Raw genomic sequence first — 22,823 nt, forward strand, 5'->3', positions numbered from 1 at the left:
CTTGTAATTAGCAGCGTTGTTTCTACAAGTTTTACACTAATTTACGATTTTTTAAACTTGGAAGCATTATGTTTTTATAATCTTCATAATTACAATTGCAAAGCTATAAAATTTAATATTTCAATTTTTTTATGTGAGTATTACTTTCTTTAATAATATAAGTTTTTTGAATTACAGGTATGAAGAGAATACAGTTGAAAAATGTTGTTAATGTTTCCTGTTGTGAAGCATAAAATTTATATGTATAAAATTTGCAATAAAGATTTATTATTAAATTATAGATCAATGGTTATATCCAGATTTCAATTTACATTTAGTTATGTGTATTATCATAAATATTGAATTTTTTATCTAGAGGCAGGGTTCCATCTTTTTTCGATACGGTTATGAACAGCACGACACTGCAGAGAAGGAAAGTTGGTACAAATGGCGTCGGCTTTGTAGAGGGGAGGAAGTCGGTAGTATCGCGCCGGCTGCGCAAGAGCAGCCTGCAAGACAGATTTTCCAATAATGAACAACCCGTGGTAACTGTCAGTCTGCTCGCGGTGCATTCGTTGACTCTTGCTGCGCATAGTGTGTCTCGGCGTGTGTTAAAATGTGCTGTCTGATTAATTGAATATTCCATAGAACGCGGATTACTCGAAGAACGCCGAAAATCCTGCTTTAAGACTGGTATGTGAAAAAAAAGAATTTGAATTTTTCGCGTTAAAGGTTTGTCTTAATAACCGTGTGTGCTGTTTGACATACGTACAGATGTACCTATTGGAGTGCTCACCATAATAAACAAACGAACGCCATTGACCTTTAGATGTACATTATTACTAATATCAGAATATTTGAAAGAATTGTCTCTTGCTCAATTTATTTTTTCTCGAACTTTTATATCAATTCATTTAAATAACTTATCATTTTAAATAGTATACATGTTACTATTGAAATATATTTTTGCGAGAACTGTAAACAAGAGGTATCAAAACAATTATTTTTTACGAAGAGATGTTAATTAACAAGTCATACGATGAAAAACCTTAAATTTTAAGATAATTTATAGTTTTAACATTTCAATTCCACTCATTTCTGCAATATAATATAATTTGGTCTCTTTTTCTAACAATAATTTATTACAGTTCAATTTTTGGTATTATAAGATAACGTATAGGATTATTTTTTTATTTTTATATAAAATAATTCTTATTATTTTCTCATTCTTTTTGTTTACCATAAACATAAATATAAGGTTTGATGACGTTACACTCGAAAGTAAGCAAAAGGAACATCATATTTTGACCCATTGATGCGTACGACAAACAGTACATTCGTTAGTCAACCATTTTATATTTAAAAATGCGAAAGAATACAGAAGCATTTTCAATAGCGTGTTCTCTAAATATTAAAATTTTTTTTATTTGTTATCATTGACTTTATAACATCTTATAAATGGGTATTGCTATCACGTTACAATATGCTCGATCAATTTACGAAAGTTGCTGTAACTGTTAACGAGGATCGAACAAAACGATAATCGCTATCGTCACAGCCATGGTCAAGTTTCGATAGTTTCGCGTCCCACGAACCTATTATTAACTTAGTTACTTTTCTCTCATCCAATCCTGTTTGCTTTCCATTCCGATCGTTGAACATTGTTGTCAATGAGTGATCTCTCAGTGAACCGTGAAAAGGAGAACAGGCAACGACGAGGACGAAAGTAAGATAGCAATAAACGTATCCTTCTCGGTTCGTTACAAGAAACGACCGTTCGTTCACTCGGTTCAGGTGTATACCGTTATAGGTACGATTAACTTCGGCAATATTCGATTCCATCGAGTTCGTCTCGGCACGCAGGAATTACACAGAGGGGAATTGTAGCGAAGCATAGCGCATGCCGTCGCCGTGAACTTTCTTTAATTGTAAATCTGTCGTTGCGTGGCGTCGCCGGCACGCGCGCGCGGCATTGCGCTCGCGAGCTTTCACCGGAGACTCGCACGCGCCCACTTTGCAACGTGGATTGACCGTTATCGTTCACGTTCGATAACATTGTGCTATGAAACGATAATGCTACAAATTCCTGATCAAACATGGTATCCAAATACACGATCCATGGATTTGTATACAAGTTTTTATCGCCATTATAAACCAAACGTTGTTCGAAATATATTATATAGGTTAATGTTTGATTATTTATTTTCTATAGTCAATGGTAAAAATGGCGTCGCGTTGAGAATATAGCTACAGCTTGGAGTTCTTCCTAAGTTTGTATAACGTTTTCATTTAATTATTAGAAACTTTTAACATTTATGTAAAGGAAAGGGAATGTATTATTACACTTCAATGCAATTATTGGATCTCGTTATATAATTCCGCAATTATAAAAATAGATTTAATTCTTATTTCATTTTCACGAATCGAATTATATATTTTGGAATTCTCTCTGCATTTTTATACACTATATAGAGGATGCAAACTGATTATTTTTTTTTTTTAAGAAAATTGCGTCGACTCTACCGTAATTCGATCGAACAATTCAATATTCAACAAATGTATTTCGAGTTTAACTTAAAAGCTTCCGCGAATAATACGTTCTAGCTTTCTCTTTCTGAACAGATCATTGTCTATAGAGAATGGTATGCAGATTTGTTCCGTATCGTATCAAAGGCTGCGTTTCTCGTTATAATTCCGTTGAATGGCAGTTTTTATCGGTTGAGCTTGAACCACATATTCGATAAATATTGAAATAGCAAATTGGAACTAATAGGAGTGAAATGAACGTGCCAGGCGTTATTTTAATGTCGTTAATTTACAATAACAATATCGAATGATTAGAATGAAAATAATTTTGAAAAAAAAAAGGGACAGAAAGGAAAGAATTTGTACGAACATTAAAATAGTTGAACAAAACGACGCGAAGGCATCGCGATCGCTAATAAAAATACGGGAGAGCGAGTATGACGATGCAAGCAGCATTTTCTATCTCGGAATAATCACTGTTTTGCCACTGTTTGCGATTAAGGTCATCGAAGCTATAGTACATTTCTGACAATAGAGGATTTTACGTAGCTTTGCCATCGCTAAAAATTTATCCAAGAATCTATTTTTTTTATTATCTTTTTTTTCTATTTTTATTTCGTTTTGCCAAACGGGATAAAATGTTGGTTCGACATTTTGTTTTACTCTTTTCGAGCAGGATGTCTGTTACGTTGCAAGAATCTGGAAAATGCCATACATTGAGAACTTCAGAGAAGAAACGAAGATTTATATACGATTTTACGCGAAGGAAGAAGAAATTGGGAGAAAAAGGGAGGAGAAAGGAGAGAAATAGGAGAGTTAATATATGAAACGCGGCCGTACCCAAAAACCATTTTGGATACTTAGCGCTCTCCGCCCACTAGCGACATTTAAAAGATACGAAACTACGTGCGTCAAAGCATCTTTAAATACGCTAAGACGAATCTGTGTCGGTGTTCTGGATGGACTTACACCGAAGAACAGCGTTAGAAGCTTAGAACAAAAATACCGCTGTAATGCAACATTATGGCGTCACGTAGCATTGGCTTCGATACACTTTCAACCTTAGAATTGTACCTCGATATAACATAACCTCAAATATAAAGTTGCAAACGGGATGCAAATCCTTATATTTATATTTTTCATTCAACATTTCACAACATTTCGTGTCTTCGTATGGGCGACATAGTATTTTATTTTTGAAAAGACGAGATTGATTTTGAAATTTTTCAGGACGTTTATAAATTTTGAAATTTGTTTCTCGCGCGATCATCGGCAATTTTCATTACACCGACTTTCAGGGAGGAATTAATTCAGGGGAATTTGTAACCCGTGGGTCGGAAGACGAATTTTTCTTGCCTCGCGAGACACGCGATCGTATTAATTAGTTGCGGCCATGTATTTTCATGCGGACGCGCCGCGAGGATTCGAAGGTGGGCTCTTTCAGATTGTCTCGAGCCACTTAAAAGTCTTCCGTTCTCCGAGAGACGACGGCCCTGGAAGTTTTCAAATAAAAAGGACGGCCGGAATAGCCGGGAAGAATTTCTTTATTACGATTTCTCGAAATACCCTCAACGCGTCTCGTCCCATTCGAGCGTGTTTTAAATGCAAAACACCGCTTTTCACGAGCAACGCCATTTAGCGTTGAAACGCGCCCATTAAGGGGGATCTTTTCCTGTCTTTCATTGTCGCGAACGAGCGATTACGCTAACTTTCGGATATCAGGCAAGCATGTACTTTATTTCGTCTTTTCAATCCTCTTTTTGCAATTCTTCTTTTGCTTTTCTCACGTTAGGTATTTTATCATTCGGGAATATATTTGTTGATGAAATTGAAGTCCCTGTTGTAGATCATTTGATTTGAATGTGAATAAAAATTTTCTTTCTAAATTTACTTATTAAATAATTATACTATTTGCTATATATTATAATACGTAATACACGTTTTTGACGCATAATCGTGGCTAAAAAGAATAATCATATTCATTTCCTTATTTCATGAAAAGTATTGTCTTTCGAACATAACCTCACTTTTTGCACGCACGCAATACGAAAAAAGAAAAGATGATATAACGCAATTTTTGACAATATTTTCTAAAATTTGACTTTGAGTCATTCTATTCATTAAATTATTTGGTATAGTAAATAATACGATATAAAATTTATGTTAATACTATCCCTAACACCCCGGGTTATGCTTACATTATATCATTCTACATCTACGAAGTTAATTCTAGATAATTTCCTATTATATTATCTAAATGTTTCGCAAATAATATAGCAAATAATATATTATACAATTTAATTTATGTTAATACTACCCCTAACACCCCGAGTTATACTTACATTATATCGTTCTACATCTACAAAGTTAATTCTAGATAATTTCCTATCATATTATCTAAATGTTTCGTAAATAATATATTATAGCAATACAGTGAATAGCACAATAAAAACTATAAAACAGTATTTACTGTATTACAGAAAATTAGTCAGAAAAGTAGGGTTAGAGTTCAATTCTCGGCGAGAAATAACAATTGCGGAGCCGAAAGTGGCTGCCATTGCTCAAACTTGCGTTCTGCAAATGCAAAATGGCCACCCTGGGTGGTACACGCAGGTGTGGCGTAGGAGTACCGAATTTCTTGCAGAACTTTTGGAGTCAGGCGTCGTATTTCACCGTGGCCCGTTATAAATACAATTTTTGTTGCCCGTTGGCTTATTTATGGCCGTTGCACCGCTAGACGGAACCGCGTGTAAATCTAAGCCACGTAGCACCTCCGGTCGCGGATCGTGCAAACGCTTCCGCTGGATTCGTGCCAGTTATCCGTCGAAAGTCGCGATTTAGAGGGCGGGGACGTGGCCTCGAGTTTTCCTTTCCGCGAACACGGCCCTTTGTGCCCTTGGGGACGTCATCGACTCGGTTACGCCGGCATTCGTAACCCGGAAGTAGGCAATTCCACGTGTTTGCCTGTGCTGCCTGTACCCGCGTTCCCAGATAAGGATACAGACTTTTGATTTAGCTTTCTAGTCCCTCCTTTTGCATCCCTCGTCCTGTTCGTCGACCAAGCTTTTATTGGTCTCGGAAGAAGAGGTGTGGTATTAAAATTCGCGAAATATCTCTTGCGAAATAATTTTAAATAGCGAAGACCTGAAACGAAATTCTGACGATAGATAGAATCGAGAGAATAAGTATTCTGATTTTCAAATATATTGCAGACATAAAATGGCTTTTTAATTTTTCGAAAAAAGAATGGGGATATGATTGTAACCCTTTGCACTCGAGGGGCGCCTCTCAGTCGCCATTTAATCAGATTCTAAATATCGATGTTAATTAGTACAGGTAACCCTCCTATAACACGGTAGATAGGTTCCTAGAAAATGCCGTGTTGTATGAAACCGTGTTGTACGAGACCCAAAGCCAGCACAAAAGGAGGGGTTACGTTTCGAAAACTTATTAAGAAATTTTTTTTTTAATTCTACATAAACAACTTAATTTTTATTAAGAATATAAATTTATGTACAACACGAGACAAAAATATTATTTTAATTTAACGCAACTTTAATTTAATGAATTTCTTCGTCATCATTGCTCAATATAATCAACTGAGAACGTTTTCTCGGTGGAATATCGCCTTCACTTTCAGAACTTTTTTCTTCATTTAAAGTTCTTGCATTTTTTTCCCTCTTAAAGAAATCTGTAATTTCATTTTGCTTGCTGGTTCTTAGCAAGTCATTGCAAATTTCTCGGTATGGAGTTAAACAGTTTTGCAGCACCCTTTCGAATTTTCAACTTCTTTCAGGGTTTGCATTCAAGAAAAATGACTCGAGATTTCTAACTAAGCCTAGGCCTTCTTGTAATTTGTTTAATGTTAAATTATTAACTGCAAAATCTTCATCAGTGCCAGTGTCCTCGGAATCGATTTGATTTACAGCTTCAGATGCCATTTCCATTAAATCCAACTTCTTCCTCCACTAATAAATCTTGAACGTCCTCAATAGTCGTATCCACAAAACCTTCACCTCCGATTGATTTAACAAATTCTAATATGCCAGCAATTTCATTTTCTCACGATTCACGCACGTTTTCTATTTCAACTGAAGAGGGCCATATCTTCTTGCAACGCGTGTTATAGGAGGGTTCCCGCAATTTATGAATCGTGTTACAGCGGAACCGTGTTATAGGATGCCGTGATGTAGGAGTGTTACCTGTGTATCAAATTTAAAATTACTCAACAGCGCGTGGAATGTTGAAATAAAATAATTCAACGTCTTAATTTGCATACGACTTCTTATTTACCGTTTTAAAAATGTCCTCGACTTTGCGACAAAAAGCCCTCGAATTACTATTTTTCTGTAACGAAAAAATCGCCTAGTGCAAAGGGTTAACAATTCGCCAAAGAATTTTCGCGTTATCGGTAAAATTTCAAAGTAAGTCGCATTACCTTCTGATCCTTCTCTCTTCGGTTGCTGCTCTGGTTCGTTATCTCGAGAGTTATGCTCGAATCGTTGGAAATAGTAACAATAATAACATTTATGGCAGCATGAATCACTCTTACGTTTTGAAACTTACTTTTCACGTATTAAAATGCCAACCGATATCAGCGTGGCACATCGTCACGAGTCTAATCTGATTATACAGTGGCGCCGTAAAGAGCGACAACAAGTTCAAATGGTTTCATACTTTTAGCCATTGGCGGGTGTATATACGCGTGTACATTGCTCTCTATATATTCCTCTTCCATTTCAGACGTGAAAATTTAATTTCCATTCCTATTAAACGCGGGACACAAAGCGGGGGTGCACGGGTAAAAGGAAGAAAAGAAAATGGCGATTGGAGCGGGAATAGGATGATATTTCGTGCCGAAAACAAGTCGAACCCTCGCAACGAGTTTCTCTCGTGCCTTTCAGAAAAATTGAATTCGAGAATCTTACAAGCACGCGTGCTGTTTTCCTATGATTCGAGATACGATACGAAAATTCTTTGCGCGTTGCGTTATCGGAATGTTGGAAAAATTGAATCGGCGAACGGTACCCTCCTTGTCCGCCATTTTGTTATACCTACATCAAAGATGAAGGCAGCTATTGCTTCAGTCGCGTGACTCTCTGGTATAGAAAGCAAAATTTAATAATAGTTACCATAATATTAGTTAATGGGGTATTCATCTTTCAAGGGATAACATCATCTAGTGCTTTTTAAGTATATAATACATTGAACACGTGTTTTACTAAACTTTTATAACGACTTTTAGAGGAAGCTATTTATTCAAAACACTGTATAAATTGGGATAAATAATTAGGGTAAATAAGAAATAAATTAGGACTACTAACAATTCTATTATTTCAAACGAATACGACATTGTATAAATTAGGGTAAATAAAAAATAAATTAGGACTACCAATAATTCTATTATTTCAAACGAATACGACATTGTATAAATTAGGATAAATAATTAGGGTAAATAAAAAATAAATTAGGACTACCAATAATTCTATTATTTCAAACGAATATGACATTGTATAAATTAGGATAAATAATTAGGGTAAATAAAAAATAAATTAGGACTACCAATAATTCTATTATTTCAAACGAATATGACATTGTATAAGTTAGGATAAATAATTAGGATTAATAATTAAGGTAAATAAAAAATAAATTAGGACTACCAATAATTCTATTATTTCAAACGAATATGACATTGTATAAATTAGGATAAATAATTAGGGTAAATAACAAATAAATTAGGACTACCAACAATTCTATTATTTCAAACGAATACGACATTGTATAAATTAGGATAAATAATTAGGATTAATAATTAAGGTAAATAAAAAATAAATCAGGACTACCAATAATTCTATTATTTCAAACGAATATGACAATGGGAATCAGAGGAAGTCATTGAAAATAATACACTATGATTAATATTTATTCAAGGAATCTTTTCCAAAAATCTTAAAAATATTTCTATGGTATAACAAAAGCTTCTCTTTGTGGATAGAAATGGACACCAATATCTTCTACATTTTTTAACAGTTAACACGTTAGTATATTAAAATAAAAATATTTAAATAATGAAAGCAGCTCCCAATAAACTGTATTTCAAACTAAAAATTGATTAACATTTTCTAGAAAATTCTTCTCTCTCTCTCTCTCTCTCTCTCTCTCTCTCAATCTTATTAACTGTTACATACCCATGTTTCCTCTTTGACGATTCTCACATAACTGTTTTATTCTGTTTTATTCTAAATATTTTTTCAAACATCATTCATACCTGATTACATTCGCACATATTATATTTATATATAACCTCATTCGCATTCACACATATAAAACCAACACTTCCACTCTTCACTGATCGAAACACTTATAACCCTTTGCGATCGACAGATTTCGGCAGAGCAAATTTAGCGTTTCACTCTTACTTTTCTGTACAGGATTTAAAGTCAATATATGGATATTAAAGCGCACAGAATTTGTTGAAACTGATTTGTGTGTAATACTATTTGTAACACGTAGAAATACAAAATTGTTAATTTCTCTAATTTTCTTTATTTTCTCGACTCGTGAATGTCTCCGCAAAGGGTTAACCGTTTGAGTCCCAAGCAGCGCTTGAGGCTTTCGGAAGAAAAAAGCACGGTCGAAAAAGCCTGAACAGCGCGATAACGCTTGCCTTAATCGAGTGCGAAGAGGCCCAAACGGCGCGATAGGGCTTGTTTAATTTTATGTCAAAAATCCCAATCGTCGCAATAGCGCTTGTTGGTAGTACTATGTGACGTACATGCATCGGCAAAGTTGAGCGCGATAGCGCTGCTTGGGACTCAAACGGTTAATCGACCACCCAGTATATTCCGCCAAATTTGAAAGAACTGTTTCTGGAAAATACTCTCTGGATTCGTTCAATTGTATAACAAAACGGTGAACCTCTTCTCGGTTGCCGAGGAAGCACGTAACCGCGACACTTTCGATCACCAGGTATATTCCATCGAAGGTTGCCCGACAGGTTCTGATAATTGGGCGAGATAGCGTGATTTATGGAAACGAATGTTCCTCCGGCGAATATTTATCACCGGGAAGAAGGAAGGTCTACACGTATAAAGAGACGATGTTGGTAATTTTTATTTCCCTCTCGGAACCACCCCATTCTCTGCTCTTCGCGACCCTAACCCTAACGCGTGCTCGGCGAGCCGTGTTTGCCGAACGCGACGCGGGGCGTGCACAAAAGCGCGCGAATCGACTGGTTTCTTTCCAAGTCGAAATATTCCCGGACAATTTCGTAGGTGGACGATCTCCACGGGCCGCGGATATCATTCGCCGCTTTATTGACGCGCTCAGTCCGCCGGCTAGCTTTTCAATTATTCGCCTGGCCAATGGAGATACCGAAACGCGGCCTGGGATCGATTTATCGAGTCTCGAACGTGGACCGATTCGAAATAGTACCCCAGGCCTGATAATTACCTGGTTAAACCGTACCGGTTTCGATGAATTCGACGTTATTAACGGGTTGTAATGCGCGCCTAGCGACGCGACAGATGTGGGCTGTTCGCCATGGGGTTGCGCCCGAAGATCTATAGTTTGTTCGCATAGATGAGAAGTGGTTGGAAATAAGCATCTGCACCTGGACAGCCTTATTTTATACATATTGAGAATTAAGCAACTAGATTTAACCCTTGCATTCGAGGACTTTCTGGCTAAAAAAGAGTTCAAAGATTTTCTGCTATATAGCTGACGATATTTTTCTGAGCAGTAAATAAGAAATCGTATAATAATTAACACGTGGAGTTATTATTACGATTTCGATACCTCTCACACCGTTAAATTATCTCAAATTTATCATACCAATTAACATCGATCTTCGAAATTTCATCAAATGGCGAACGAATGAAAGGCACTCCTCGAGTCCAAAGGGTTAATGGCTGTCTTAAATTTCCTAAGTTTCTCAACTCTTTCGAAATTTTTATTATAACACTCGCAATCCTTAGCGAATTTTCCATTTCAAACCTCATCCCCGAATTTAATTTAATAAAATTTAAGAAATATCGGACAACATCCCCCTCCACGATCAACAACCGATGACTCAACCTAACCTCCTCGCGTCCAATTTGCAAATCGAAACCTCTCTGCACCCGAACGATATAAATCTGTCAGGAACTTGGTAAGACGCTGAAGTCGTATGATAATTAACACGTAGAATTATTCGATTTCGATACCTCGCACACCGTTACATTATCTAAAGTCTGACATATTAATCAACCCTTTGACTGCCACGCCGAAATCACATGTCTCCCTCAGGACGCCTCATGAGATGCACCGCTAGATGCAAGATTTGTTCTAATATTTTTGTGACGTTCCAATAAAAATTTTAATTGTTCAATGGGGCACTTTTTATTTCAAAGTATCTTCTAATTAGCGGTTATATTCAAAATGCGCTAACTGTCAATTTTCATTCAATGTTGTTCAATGCAGTTCAAGCGCTCCGGTCACCAATGACCACGGTGGCGTCACACGAGAAATCGTGGCTGGTTATATATGACCAACGTGGCAGTCAAAGTGTTAATATGGATCTTCGAAATTTTATCAAATGGCGACTGAAGGGTGCCTCTCGAGTGCAAAGGGTTAAATTCTCAGCCTTTGGTAAGGGTTCTTTCACTACTCGTCAGCCATTCGGATGCGGTTATAGCACTGATCCTAAGGATATTTTATTTACTTGATATTCCTGATGCTTTATGGAGTGTACCTAGCTTCGTGATGATATGAAAATTCTAATTAGCCCTTTGCGGACGGAGCGGTTTTGAGTAAACCGTGCCGAGGAGCCGAGCCGCTGTAGGCACTCAAAACTACCAGTGCTCATTTCTACTTAAACGCGATTTTCGTTCATAGCGACGCTGGCAATAAGGATATAAAACAGTCCACCACTTGGGACGTGCAGTCCTAGAGCCGCAACAGCAGTCACATATATATTTTTCAGCCATAGCATCGCGTTTACGTGTGACACATGAGTCCCTCGGCCCTATCAGTTGCTTTCGCCGAGCGCATATACGAGTTCCTCGGCCAAACTGATGGTTTCCGCCAAACTTAAAGCGTTAGATCTGTTGGAAAGCATTCCTGGATCACAAGGATCTGTTTAATTCTTCGTCTACAATACCTCGTGCGATTTGTAGTAAGGAAAACAGGCGCGTGCCCAGTGAGAGGCATGGTTCGTAGATGGAGCCCAACGTAAACATTGTCAGGTTCGCTCAGGGTCAATTTTCGTCGATGTCTTTCCGTCTCAGTTGCGTGTTATTCATGAACACATTAGGACGAAATAGTTCAATATGTAACTGGTTTTCCTGTTGATCGTGCCACGCCTCATCGGGACTTCGACAGTTTTCGAGCAAGAATTAGGTTAGTACTATTCATTTTATATTCTTACAATTGTTTCGCTGTCCTGAGAAAAACTTTGGGTGGCTGATTAAGTGGTTCGTGACTAATAGCAGAGAAATTAGTTCGAAGGTTTGCGTTGGACTCAGAGAAGATACCTACGTATTTATTTTGTCAAGGAAACTACAATAGCGATTTACATAATTGGGAAAATAGTAATTTAGCCGTGCTTCTGCAACGTTTAACGGTTATTTTTATTGCTCAGACTCGTGGTTAATTTTCGTCGATGTCTTTCTGCCTCAGTTACGTGTTATTCTACGCTGCGTTCGATCACGTTCATCCTGTGACGTCGCGTTCGTTACGTTGTTGACTATGGCACGTGCCATAATCGTAGGTCAATCGGTTAATATTCATTCTCAAGCATCGATATCAGGGAGCTATTAGGACGCATTTGTAGCACTGATCATAAGGATTTTCTGTTTATGTGATATTTCTGAAGCTTAGTCGGTGAATGTAGTATACCCAGCTTTGTCATGATGCGAAAATTTTAGTTGCTATGTATCTGTACTCTATATACTGTTAATATTACGCTAGAACTCTGTGCCAAGTACTATACCAAGGGTAGATAACCTCATCAGTCCCATCGTACAGACTCTTTTACAGGAATTGGATTGTAGAGGACTTGACAGACCTTGCTTAGTCCATTTTAAATGAGATAAATGTGGACGTAAAATGATTAAATTTTAATTATTGAATAACCAATAGCTTCTTATACGTGATTCTCACTAGGCTGTAGCTGGTTTCGCTAAATATGCGAAAGATTTTCGTCTTGTCACCTCCCACGTGACGTATGACTGCAGGAACAAAGTACTGTTGTCACATGAGAGGTGACTTATGACCGATACGGGTTAATAATAACAAATTCTTCGAAATTACCAGTTGACTTGGACCTAAAATCTAGAGGACTCCTGGATGGACTTCTCGTCTTGACCTTGGGTCAAGATCCCACAACAGGAGATCAGCTGGTAGAGTCTTTGCCTCTAATTACCGATACACACACGTAGGCGAAGAAAGAAAAATGTAGACTGTAGATTAAACCGTTTCGTGGCTGTAACGTCGGCCGGAACAGGGTGAGGAAGGGTGAGAGGCGTCGAACAATGCGTCTAGGACGATTGCCGATGAAAAACCAACGGGGAAAATCGATCGTCGGCCCGTTCCCTGTGTTTTCTCCCCTGTGTCTCCAGGGGTTGCTCGGAGAACCCTCTGAACCGTCCTTCGAGACCATCCTTATTTTTAGGTCCGCTCACCCTCGAAATAGTTAACGAGATTCATCGCGTGGTGCCAGTGGTGGCTTTCTGGAAGAGTAGAAAGGAGAAAATATGCCTCCTAAACTCGTGGCAGTCGCGTTACTCTCGCTTTCGCAAATCGATACGCACTTTTTACGCGTGCCTCCGCATGGGGAAAACGCTTCCGTTCCGTTCCGTTCCGTTTCGTTTCCAACTCTCCGTTTCTCTTTCTTTTCGTCTTTCCGCGTATGTGAGGCGGCAGAAAAAAGCATCGAGGCCTCTTATCGCATTTTTCCTCTCCTCTCTTCATCCACCGCGTGGCGGGAAATAATGTTCTTTGACGCGAGCCTCGCGATTCCGCTTTCCTAGGGAGAAACAAGGTGCTAGGGAATTCCTTTGAGCGGAGGAAAAGGGACAGGCTCGTTCGATCGCGTTTTGCTCGATATTCGTTTCCCGTGTTCGTCGCGGGGATCTTAGGGTGGCTGTTTACCTCGGAAATTCGATGAAAGGCCCTTTGATGTAGATGGCGCCTGCTTCGCGCGTTTTTGAAAGTTTCTCACCGCGTTCTGGCTTTCCTTGGCAACTCCGGTGACGTATTTTGGGTTTGTATATTGTATTTATTACCTCGAATCGATTTATCGAATGATTTATTCTTTAGTTTGGCGAATTTATGGGTCGACGTGGGTGGGGGTTTGAAATAGTTGGGATATTGGTTTTGGTTTTTGAGGTTAGATATTATGTCAGTCCTGTATCGGTAGTATTTCGGTTTTACATCTGTTGTGTATCGGTTTTACATCAGTTCTATATTGGTTCTATATTCTACCTCGGTTCGGTATCCGTTCGATCAGCCATCATTTTGCGATTCTATATCGGTTCTATAACTGTATTTTGCGACTCTATGTCAGCTCCATATTCGTTTCTATAACTGTTTTTCTACCAATCTATATCGGTTCTATAACTGTATTTTGTTATTCTTTAACTGTAATTTTGCGGTTCCATATCGGATTTATAATTGTTACTTAACGATTCTGCACTTTTAGAATTATTATTTCTACATTTTTACATATTTTTATATTGGTCCGACAAATTTTCTAGACTCGATATCATCGCAACTAAAATAATTAGCTCTAGGATATCGCAAATTATTCGCAAATTTGTATTCCCTATTTTACCTAGTGCATACGTACCATTAGAGGGTCCTCGAATTTTAGAAGAGTTTTAGAATCGATTTAAAATTGAAAAATAAATTGGAGAATGGCCCAATTCGATTCTTAAGATCAAAAACCGGAAGTTATAGTTCCTGTCGGTTTTATAATTGTTACTTAACGATCCTGCGCTTTTATAATTATTATTTTTACATTCTTACATTGGTTTGAAAAATTTTCTAGATTCGATACTCGCAGTGATATCATCGTAACTAAAATAGTTAGCTATCGCAAATTATTTACAAAGTTTTATTCACTATTTTATCTAGTGCATACATACCATTATATAGGGTCCTCAAATTTTAGAGGAGTTTTGGGATCGATATAAAAATTGAAAAATAAATTAGAGAATGGTCCAATTCGATTCTTAAGGTCAGAAACCGGAAGTTATAATTCTTATCCGCTTTATAATTGTTACTAAAAAATAAATTGAAGAATGGCCCAATTCGATTCTTAAGGTCAGAAACCGGAAGTTATAATTCTTATCCGCTTTATAATTGTTACTTAACGATCCTGCAATTTTATAATTTTTATTTTTACATTTTTATATATTTTTACTTCGAAAAGTTTTCTAAATTCGATATAATCGTAACTAAAATAGTTAGCTATCGCAAATTATATATAAATTTTTACTCACTATTTTATCTAGTGCATACATACCATTATATAGGGTCCTCAAATTTTAGAGGAGTTTTGGGATCGATATAAAATTGCAAATAAGTTAGAGAATAGCCGAATTTTATTCTTAAGGTCAGAAACCGGAAGTTATAATTCCTATCGTCTTTATAAGTGTTACTTAACGATCTTGCACTTTTATAATTATTATTTTTACATTTTTACAGGGGTTTGAAAAATTTTCTAGATTCGATACTCGCATCGACATCGTCACAACTAATATAGTTAGCTCTATCTATCGCAAATTTTTATTCACTATTTTATCTAGTGCATTCATACCATTAGAGGGTCCTCGAATTTTAGAAGAGTTTTGGGATCGATATAATAATTGAAAAATAAATTAGAGAATGGCCCAATTCGAACCGGAAGCTACAATTCCAATTTTTCTATTTCAGAACTGCTTTAACCTCCAAGTGTGTAAGTCATCGTTATATCATATTCACTTTCTAATAAATCAATATCAGTCTCGTTATTTTTAGAGCCAGTGTCAAAGTCATTCTCCATAATAGGGCTAATAAATATAAATAATGACAAGATCACGGTACAGTCACTGGCTCGTAAAAAACATTTACTACCTCAGGCTATATAAACCCGTTTACTAATAAGATAATTTATTTAAGATAAATTCAACTAGCTTCTATTTACGGTTCACCATAGAAACGCATGAATTTTCGATAATTATAATGGCCGAGGTGCCATGAAACGATTATATCGATTAAAAGTTACCATTAAACTTAATCCATCAGCCCGAGTAAATTTGAGATAATAATATTCTCCACGAGGAAATTGCAAGCGTGTATGTTCGAGATAATAAAGCAAGGAGTTAAAGTGATCGATCGACAAGAGTTTGAGCCGGAGAGAAAAGTATCGGGTAATCGAAAAGTAAAGACCTCTGATAATTGAGGTTCATAAAGGTGAATTTTACACTTTGAGTGTGCTTAAAATAATAAATCCACTCATCTTAAAGGGTCATCTTCATCTATATTTAATCCAGAATGAAAATAAACACTCGAGATAACAAGTGAACAAAGTAGAAATTAAAAATTAATTAGCAAAATAAACTCAGTCATCAAATTCCTTTGCATATTGCTGTAAAAAATTAATTTTATTATACTATTCATACTATACTATATATTAACCCTTTGCATTGAGGACTTTTGGTTAGAGAGGAGTAAAAATTCAAAGATTCTCTACTAGAAAACTGACGATATTTTTTGAGCAGTAAATAAAGAATTGTGTAATAATAGAATTGCAGAATTATTTGATTTCGATACCTCGCACACTGTTATGGGGACCATAAGAATTAGGGGACCAGGGCGAGTTGCAATCGCATACCCTTTTCCTTCACTCCAGTTTTAGAGATATACCTTCCTTAGAATAGAATAAAAATAATTATAAAATACAGATTTTATTTTTAGCCAGTATCCCAATACTTCGAAAACAACAGGCACCACGAATTCAAAATCGCAAAGAATTTAACCCTTGACGCTCCACGATTTTTCGGCTAAAGAGGGGTACGAGTTGAAAAATTTTCTGCCATGAGGCTAATGATATTTTTCGAGTATAATAATTAACACGTAGAATTATTCGATTTCGATACCTCGCACACTGTTACATTGCATTAAATTTGATATATTAATTAATATCGATCTTCCAAATTTTATGAAACGGTGCTGGAAGCTCATCTCTCGAGTGTATAGGGTTAATAGCTATCTTAAATATTTTCTCTTCGATACCAAGCAAAAATTTAAATTATCCTTCACTGTGACTTCATCCTAGACGGATTGAACACCCCCGTGCCTTTTCTGCTTCTATATTACGCTACTTCGGGGCAGAAAAATTATAGCAATTTCAGCTAACCTCGCATCATCGCTTTCGGCCGAAAACTTTTCGCCAGGGGTAGCAACCTAAGCGCGGGAAACATAAGAGGGGTGTAAAAGGAAACCTATTTCGACTAGCAGCGCTGCACCCTCTTTCCACGCCATTTCCTCGCCTAAAATCCGTTCCACGTATTTCCCACGGAAAACCGGCATCGAACGAAAATTCAAACGAAAGCAAAAAAAAAAAAAAATGAAAAAAGAAAATAGGAAAAAAGCAAGATGGCTTGACCTAGGGCTCGTGGTCGTCGAGTGCTAAATCGTGCGCGTTGCGCAAATAGGTTGCCGTGCTCATTAAGTATACGAGGCAGAAAAACCGTTCGCGGCGACTATATATGCACGTTAGAGTTAGGGGACCGCCCCCCATCGAGGTGGTTGTACTATTGATTTTTTTCACCCTATTCCGTTGAATTATCGAGAGGCTCTCTCTCGCATGTGGGCGATCCTGCTGGCACATTGTGCTGTCCGGACGCGCGACACCCAGCCATCGTGAGAGCCGGCGTTAAGGAGGAGCCGATAAAGGACCCCTGATAACATCCGGCGATAACGGTGCCACGTCAGTCCTGCGACACCTCTTCCGCACGAACCCGCGACCTTCGAGTACCGTGCTGTGGTAGCCCGTGGAACGAATTATTCCTCCCTTAACCGAAGTCCCTCGTCCCTGGACCCTGGACACAGGCTCCCAGGATGGCCTTCGTTTACACTCGATCCGTTTCGTAATAGCCCCGACGCGATACTCCCAATTAGACTGTCGACTGTGAATCGAGTGGGCGAACGCACGCGGAAAATTAACGAATATTCAGCGGCATTTTCCCAACGACGACGGTACCAATTACGATTATTGATTGAGAGCTGTCGCGGCCCTCTATAAAACCGTCGACGCGAGAGACCAGGTCGTCGAGCCCCCCTCTCTCTCTATATATATCGGAAAGCTGTGAAATAATAATTCGCCGTGGATATTAGGTGTAATTGTTGCCTCGTCGGTTGGAACGAAGAGGAACAGTGTCTGCCGAGGCGAGGACACGCCACCCTCTGTCGCTTTCCGGTCCCCTGCGCCGCTGTATGGTATTACATCCAGCCGGGGTGCAGTTTAGCCGTAATAACGGGCGAGGTGTAGCACGGCGTTAGATTAATCGAGCGAGTCGCTCGCGTATGTCGTATGGCACGTACAGCCTTTCTCACCTGCCTCTTTTTCCACATCGACTCACGCCGCGGGTACACCTCTGGCTAGACCTCTGGCTACGCACGGGGCCTGGAGTGGCACGCGTGGTTGCAAGTGAACGTCGCCCGTCCTTATCGTGGGGGACTCGTTAGACTCGCGTTTAACAACTCGTCGCCGATTTGTAGATTGTTACGCGATTTGCTAGACCTTCCAGTGTCCTGCCATAGACCTACCATGCGGCGGTGGACCATTAACCCTTTGACTACGGCAGACGCACCGGTCGTATCACACGGGTAGGAATTCGTTTACAATGTCCGTCGAGAAGGGAAAAATTTTGGGTAAAGATGCTCCCTCCGTGTCAGAAAAGCAAACCGTGTTGAGAGCTTAGATGCGACTTCCGTGTCACAAAAGCAAAATTTCTGAGCGCGTATTTGCGCCCACAGTAGCCAAGGGGTTAATAGTGTCGGTGGACCAGTTGGTTCCTTTGTGGTAGAAAGAAGGGGTACCCGTTGATATTATATCGAATGCAAATTGTACCAGGTACGGCGTGTCGAACGTAATAGAAGGCTCCTCCATAATTGAAATGTAGATACCTAGACGTTGGTGCACGTTTCTCGCCTATGATTCAGGTCCGGATTGAGCAACCGGTTGCAGCTCGTTTACTCAGGGACGAACTTATCGAGATCGGGGAAATTATTGTTTAGTGGAAACTAAAAATTTAAGTATTGTACAAGTAATCTTGTACTGAATATTTAAAAAATTGAAGAGGTGAGGTCATTTTAGGAAGACTTTGCAGTATACGAGATATCAGATGTTCGAAATACCATTATGAAAATATTGATCTTATATCGTTTCAAGTCACACGATTTTTAGGAAAATAAAAACTCAATTTGCACGGAATATTACAGGGCTTTGAATGAAAATCATCGAGACACATCTTTTTACCCGAAACATTGTCATTCATAGCACTGCCAATTGAATGGAATAAAATATTAACCCTTTGCGGTCGTATTAAATTTGGACTTGGGTGTCATACTGGTCGGAATTAATTTCCGTTGAAAGTGCAGTGATACATAACATGCAAGATTACTAAGGATAAACAAGATTTGTTAATTCTTTTGTGAACTTTAGATATATGTTTACACGATATTGTGTTTTAATGTAACGTTTTTACGTAAAAATTATATTTTATAGTTCTCCATCGTGTGGTATCTTTCAAAGCAGTCTCCAACACGCAGTCCTGGTTTTCGATTACATGTGTCGCAAAAATAATTAGTTTCGCGTCTTCCGCCAGGTCGATAGGTTCCGTGCAACGAACAGGTACATTAGGTCCAACAATCTTAGATCCCGTCGAAAAATTAGTTTTCGATTGTGGCTGATTTCTGCGCGTAACGTCTCTCCAAGTAGTAAATTCGTTTATACCACTGTTCTCATTTTCATCATTTTCTTCTATTTCACTGTCGCTGGATATTACTAATTGCCTCACTCCTCGCTTCACTGGAACTATGTCCCTACCAGAATCGCTACAAACGTTATCACTTTCTATATCAGAGTCCGTATTCAAGGAGTCAAAATAAAACTCTTCATCGCTATTTTCAGTTTCACGGTACACTTCTTTCGGTAACTTTCTTCCTGCCATTTTGGAGTATTATTTTGAACTGTCTTAAGAAGCGAGAATGCCTAATTGCAATTAAACACAATTTGCAAAATATTATTTGGAATGCTACAAAGTATCTTCGAACCTTGTCCATTCTTTTACGCTCAAGAGGCGACTGCCTCGTCACGTCGTCTTGCATGGTGAGTGAGGGGTGACAGCTTTTGTTTTGACTGGGTTTTGTCATCTCCAATTGATAGCAGCACCGTATTGGTTCGTGAATAGGTTCTTTAGACATTCAGCTTCGTTCAAAGAAAGTGTAAACTGATACATGGATGAATACGGTATAAAATTAGTATGGTTCCTTAGTATGGTTCCTGTGGTGGCTGAGGGCAGACATACAAGCGGAACGGTAAGAAAGCTATGGTGGCTGAGAGTAGACATACGACCTGTGTAACTGTATAACTGTGAGTATCTTTAATTTTTCGAAGTGCTAAGTTAAAGTATATCCCATTTTATATCGCATAAAATCTAATCGAATTTAATACGACCGCAAAGGGTTAAAATTCCTCGAATGTCAGATAAAACGGATATCGCGATACATATTTCGATTCTACGCGAAAAAATGAGTAAAAATCGTACGATGCACGTTTTTCGTAGTAGGCTCCGTTTTGGAGGAAATTGCTTTCGAATATTTGTTGGTTATGTTTGGTAATACGTTAGTTGGAGTTTGCGTTTGTAAATATTCGCAGTGAAATAAATCGTTGTACATTAGTTTCGCCATTTTATTCCTTTCCTCGTGAACAGTCAATATCCCTCAAACTGTAGGCACGGGCACATGTATATTGCAGCCTCCTAACCTGCAAACCACCAAATATTTAAACTCAATTTTCCCGGAAACAAAGCCACGTAGGAAAAAATTTCATTTCACGTTTTCGACTTGTTTTTTCACATGGAATCGCGTGTGCATTTCTGCACAAAAGTTATCCGACGATTGTTCGTAGAAATTTGATTACGAGCACCGATTATAATTCAAAAATGAACGTTCTCATCCGGCAACAACTCGGACACCCGGTATACCAATATAATCGCTATATCCTCTGGAATCGCGTCCGAGTGGATGAAAAACTAGACACCCAACACACGCGTGTAGGTATCTCTCTCTCTCTCGAGGTTAATGCACCGTATAACGACCCCCTCTTATTACGCTATATCACACATCTTTCGTTATCGGAAGACTCGAAATTAGACATCGCGATGGCCTCCTCGAGTCTCTGTTTCCCTCTCCGTATTCCCTCAATGTCCATGGTTCCAATGAAACCTCACCACCCCCTGCATCCCCCAGCCACTCCTCGCCCCCTGTTTCGTGTTTACATTAAGCGCCTCTCCTTTTATCCGTCCGTCTGGAGGATCGGTCGATATTCCAAATGCATTTTTCCAAGCACGTCGACTCGTCGGCACGGCGATCAGCGTCGCAACAACTGGGGAAATCTCGTTGGCCGAACGGGGTGAGTCGCGACTCAAAGAGGGCGAGGGTGCCGCGATCCCGTGCCCCGCGAGTGGTGCTCGACAGGCTCGAGTGAACGGTACAATTTCATCGACGGCTCGGGCAATAATCTCGCCGACAATGCGGCCTGCTCCGCCGTCAGGAGCGAGTCAGCTGGCATCTTCGATCCGCTCTCGACTCCACGCTCCGCGCCGCTTGTTCTCTCGTCGCTTTCAACCGTTTCGAAACGATCCTCCCCGCGCACAATTGGCCGCGGCTGCAAAGATTTCGATAATACGCGTCCCCGACGCGATAACGATTTCTCCGACCCCCCCTCCCCCCTTCCCGTGCCGATTTTCAACCCCTGCGCCGGGACGCGCGTTTTCATGCAGCGATTAAGCGTCGATGCAAGCGGGCCCACCGGTCGTTGTAATTCGAAACTCCTTGCTGGCCGGATGGGTGTCGTTGCAGATGGTTTCGAACGTTGGTAAGGGGGCTCCAAGATTAGGTCTTTTGTTGTGGTTTTGTTTCAAGCACGGCAATTTTGGTTTTGCAGATGACTCTTGGGTAAATTTCGTGGGTTTTGTCATTGTAAAGGTTCTTGTAATTACTGGTTCGTTGCGAATATGTGAGTCGAGGGAATTGAGGTTAGAATGCACATTGGAAAAGGAAGGGGAAAGGTAGCTTCGAATTTCGAAATCCTGTCTGTTGAAACAAGTTTCGCGTTCTTGGTAATGGAAACATTGTGATTTCATTAAAAGTTTGTAAGAATTACAATATTCGAGATGTTTTGTCGAGCAACGAATAACGAGGGAGTTATACGCGCAAGTTTCCATTTTGCACAGCTTCCCTGTTAAAACAGGTACAAAAATAGGTATTTCAGAAAATTAAAAAATCACAGTGGAAAACATCTTCGTCGAAACAAAACTTACATTTGAAGAACGGAAATTAGTGTGAGTAAATGGATAAATCAATAAGAGGATTTAGGTTTGCACGATTAACCACGCTCTGCTACCAATTTGTGAGTGCGTGACAGTTACACTTAACTCACTAGCGCCACCACGGCCCATATCTCCATTAAGTGTAATCTAACTATTATATATATCGTCGAATAATTTTCTAATTTTTCTCACATAATTTTGGAATTTTCTTCTTACCATGTGCATCATATTACCTGTGTAATGTTATTTATGAGTAAATGGATGAACTAAGAAGAAGATTTATTTGACGTAATAACAGCGCAACATAAATTATAACTAAGTCTCGTAAAATAAATTCGCTTCTAACTGCGATATTATCTCTCGAGGACTCTCTCACACAATGTCTATATGTAATGACTGTCATTCATCTACTGATTGTTTTTTCGCCACTCTGTCATACTCGTCGCACACACATTCTTCCACACAAACATTCCTCGCATTCGTACCACACATTCTATGACAACCACTACCACAAATAGGCCATCCGGCGTTACCCTAACTTTTTTAAAAGCATCGAACAAAAATATTAGTTATATAGAAATGAGATATTTAGTGAAAAAGAAAATAAGTACCAGAAGATCCTAAAATGGGGCATTCGGTAGAAACCTAACCTACGCAATATCAAACGGTGTTAAAACTCTGCTAAAAAGAAGAATATAGATCACGGATTAAAAAAAAAATCGAATTCCCCGACGCTCT

The 22,823-nt window shown here is 38.8% G+C and overlaps 1 protein-coding gene across 3 annotated transcripts in view; it reads left to right on the plus strand.

Moving 5' to 3' along the window:
- The first annotated feature begins 531 nt into the window (after nucleotides 1-531).
- Nucleotides 532-22,823, plus strand: part of Src64B (Tyrosine-protein kinase Src64B) — a 127,891-nt gene continuing 105,599 nt past the window's right edge. For all 3 annotated transcript variants that reach the window (XM_017908631.1, XM_017908633.1, XM_017908632.1), the window contains exon 1: nucleotides 532-672. The gene's annotated coding sequence lies outside the window, so the exon portion shown is untranslated. The remainder of the gene's footprint in view (nucleotides 673-22,823) is intronic.

Source organism: Eufriesea mexicana, unplaced genomic scaffold (assembly GCF_001483705.2).
Source record: "Eufriesea mexicana isolate 0111107269 unplaced genomic scaffold, ASM148370v2 scaffold11618, whole genome shotgun sequence".
Classification (NCBI taxonomy): domain Eukaryota; kingdom Metazoa; phylum Arthropoda; class Insecta; order Hymenoptera; family Apidae; genus Eufriesea; species Eufriesea mexicana.